Here is a 3,883-nt window from a genome sequence, read left to right on the forward strand (position 1 = left end):
TCATCCAATTGCAAATAACATGTTTCTCCGTTACATTTATGTTTGATACAGAAAATATGATAGAATGAAGGAATTCGGCGATCCATTTTTATTTATATAGTAGAAGACGATATAGGAGTGCGTTTTATCACATTAAAATCCATTTCCACTTTCGAACGAAGATCAATTTCGTTCGCGCAAACATCAAAATGACTAACAACGCTTGTCAATATGTAATTGTAGAACACATGCGAATTGAATTTTTCGAATTTTCCCATTTTCCTTCAGAGTTTTCCGAAAATTTTCAATTGTCATGTTTGGTTGGAATATGTTTGGTTGAAATATGTGCATTATTTTTATGGGACTCCCTCAGAGGAGGAAGGGGTGTCATACTATCATAGAAACATTTCTCGTACCCAAAAACCCTCACATCTCAAATTTGGCTCCATTTGCTTGATTAGTTCTCGAGATATGAAGAAGTTTGTGTTTCATTTGTATGGGAGCCCCCCTTTAGAGAGGAAGGAGGAGTGTTGAACTACCATAGAAACGTTTATCGATCCCTAAAACCTCTATATGCTAAGTTTGATTCCATTTGTTTGATCAGTTCAAGAAGTGCCAAACCATAAAACATTTATTGCTCCCTAAAACCTGCATATGCCAAATTTGGTTTCATTTGCTTGATTAGTTCTCGAGATAGGCAGAAATTTGTGTTTCATTTCTATGACCGCCCCCCTTTTGAAAGGTGGGAAGAGTGTTGAATTACCTTAGAAATGTTTCTTGTCTCCTAAAAGCTCCACATGCCAAATTTGGTTCCGTTTGCTTGATTAGTTCTTGAATTATGCAGAAATGTATGGATCATTTGTATGGCAGTCACCACCCCACCTCCCTTCCACTCCTCAGAGAGAGAGGAGGAGTGTCTATTCACCATAGAAACATTATTACTTCGGGGGTCAAACGGACCTCCCGCAACACCTCGGTTCCTGGTCTGGGCCTCGGGAACCTTTGAGGTTGGGCTCTCAAGGCCTCTTTTAATGCTGGCAAGCTCGAGCTTGAGGCCAATCGCTCTCAGGGTCGGCTTCTTCGGGGAAAAAGCTGATCAAGGCTCGGATGTGGAGTATAGAAAAGCGTGTAGATATAATTTTTTCTTTTTATTACCTAACCTCTATAAACCTGTGTGGTGAGTGTCGGTGTCTGGTGTGTCCTCCGGTTGGATCTCGAACGTCGTACGCTGGCTAACTTGTCCGCTGCTTCTCTCGAGATACGGGATTTAGTTTCGGGGTTGAATTAATCCCAGAATAAACGGGTCCTGTTCACCCACAGAGAGATACAGAATTTTGCAAAGGTTCTTTTTTTTTGTATAAAGGTAATCGGTAAATACCTGATTTTTCTACTAAAATCTATCACTTTTCACACTATAGTCTCAATTGACTTCTCTTTTTTTTAATTTTCCGTGTATCGATTTTGTGTCTGCTGGGTAGTCGCTCTGGCCAATAAATGAACTCTTCTTCTAACGGCCATTTCATTTGCCTTTACACTCTCTTCAGCTCCTCTCTGTCTTTCTTTTATTCATTATTGTTCATTCTGTATCTCTATCTCTACTTCCGTGGCACTCTCTCCATTCTCTTTTCCCAGCTTTTAAGTGTAAGTGTACTTGTGACTTAATCTAGTCCCTAACACTGGGTAAGTATTTTATGGCCTATATTTTTTTACACACTAAATGTCTTATAATTGAACTCTACAAACGAAAATCATCGACGAAACAAACGGTAACACTACCCTATACTCCCCCTAGAAAATAAACCAGAATGGTTTATTTTTATTTGAACGTATAGCCCTTCTAAATAACCCAGGTTTGAGTTAGCATCTTTTAATGCAGATCTCGACTCTTGTGAAAAAGGCATTTCTGACACGTATTTTACCAAATAGATGATTCATTCAACTAGCTGAATATATCAGTATTTTACGCGTTTACCCTATCATTTCTCTCTTGGAGTTTTCAAATCTGCTATCTTGCAGATGAGAACTCATCTCTTCTTTAGCACTCACTGATAAAGTCTCTCTAGCCTCACAATAGGAATTTATCTCCTAAATTCCATTGTAGCGAAAGTGGTGTTATCATCGTGAACAAGTCGTGGCTGATTAAATAATTAATGAAAAGGGAATACCGTACACTGTCGCATCCTATAAAAGTGCTTAGATTAACCGGTTTTGAAAAACATCTAATGGAATGTCTATCTTATCATTTGGCGGTTTTATTCAACCCTGATCAGCTCAAGACTAGACAAGAAGCTACTTTTCTAGGAAACAAGAGACGCACAGGACAAAAATATAATCTGACTTTAACCATTCACAAACACCGCGGACTCCAATCGACTCAATCTCTGTAATTATTAATCAATTTACATATAGAACTATACTATTAAGGATGAATTTTCAGAACATGCGAAAAATACTATTATCAAGGATCGTCGACACCTGGTTTCAGATCGGCTGCTGAAAATACACCTAAATTTTTCCCGTTGTCATCGACGAGCTCGTAAGAATTAGTGCCTCTTCTAGAAACCACTGTGCATGGAACATACGCTGGACCTAATTTGGCATTATAGGCGTTTCCTGCGGAAGATAATGCAAAATTTCTACGGAACACATTCTGACCAACATGGTATACCGGAGCAGGTTTATGAAATCGTAAATTGTAATTACGTTTAGAATGCTCATAGGCTTTCGCAAGATTTCGACAAACAATTTCGAAAATGGATTGGTCAATATTCTGTTTACGGTTTACTCGGTCTGAAGGCGATATTTCATCTCTATCCACCTCCCGAAGATGCTCGTCTCCATTCGAAACTATTTCATGCCCGAATAGTACCCTGTATGGAGTGAATCCGGTGGACGCATGAACGGTATTATTCATTACATACTCTACTTGTGATATTCGAGTATCCCACAGCTTCTGATCCAATTTTACATAGGTACGGATGCAAGCATTTATGCTTCGGTTCAGTCTCTCTACGGGATTCGCTTGGCTGTGGTGACGTGCATTGGTCCAATGTTTCACATTAAATCTCTCAAGGAAGGTTTGGAATTCTTTGCTAACAAAGCTTGATGCATTATCAGAAATCAAAATTTCTGGCACCGAAAATTTACGGAACCACTGCTCTTCGAGAAGCTTAGTGGTCAAACTGGCTGAAATTTTTCGAACAGGAATAAGGACTGTCCACTTCGAGAAGAGATCAAGCATCACCAAAAGATGAGCGTTTCCCGATTTGCTACGGGGCAAGGATTGTATAAAATCGATACAAATCATCTGAAACGGCTTTGTAACTAATCTCTGCTTCCCCATTTCAGGATGTTGTGATGTATTGGACGGCTTACTCACCTTACAGGTGACACAATTACGGACATATTTCTGGACTGTAGAAGACATTTTGGGCCAAAAATACAGTTTTTTAATTTTTTCTAATGTTTTATCGAAGCCAACGTGTAAGTTATCGTCGTGCTCCTGTTGTAAAATCTGTGATCTCATACTCAACGGAAGACACAGTTTCCATTCATGGCTATAATCTAGCACTTCATTTCTGGTCGGAACCAATTTAAATAATTTTCCCTGTTCTATTTTGTAATCGGGATTTTCTTCCGGATAGTCTCTCACGTTCGTTAAGAGCTTGGTATACCAAGAATCGTCATGGGTACACAGATCAATACTCTCTACAGCGCGAGATAATGCGTCGGGAATGATATTATCTTTACCTCGACGGTGCTTTATCTCGAAGTCATAGCCTTGGAGCGCGATGCTCCATCTGCTTAAACGCGAAGATGTGCGCCATTTGCCTCGCATGATGTTGGTTAATGCTGAAGCATCTGTGATAACCATGAAATGAGTTCCCTCTATATACGGTCTGAA

General features: G+C 39.5%; 2 long non-coding RNA genes across 2 annotated transcripts; both read left to right on the forward strand.

The window, feature by feature from the left end:
- The first annotated feature begins 1,519 nt into the window (after nt 1-1,519).
- Nucleotides 1,520-2,933, forward strand: LOC129769778 (uncharacterized). The gene is made up of 3 exons (XR_008741968.1): nt 1,520-2,362; nt 2,417-2,641; nt 2,700-2,933. It is a non-coding gene; the product is annotated as an uncharacterized LOC129769778 (long non-coding RNA).
- A 113-nt stretch (nt 2,934-3,046) lies between these two features.
- LOC129769777 (uncharacterized) lies at nt 3,047-3,437 on the forward strand. Its single transcript, XR_008741967.1, has 2 exons — nt 3,047-3,264; nt 3,328-3,437. It is a non-coding gene; the product is annotated as an uncharacterized LOC129769777 (long non-coding RNA).
- The last annotated feature ends 446 nt before the right edge of the window (nt 3,438-3,883 follow it).

This window comes from Toxorhynchites rutilus, chromosome 2 (assembly GCF_029784135.1).
Source record: "Toxorhynchites rutilus septentrionalis strain SRP chromosome 2, ASM2978413v1, whole genome shotgun sequence".
Lineage (NCBI taxonomy): Eukaryota > Metazoa > Arthropoda > Insecta > Diptera > Culicidae > Toxorhynchites > Toxorhynchites rutilus.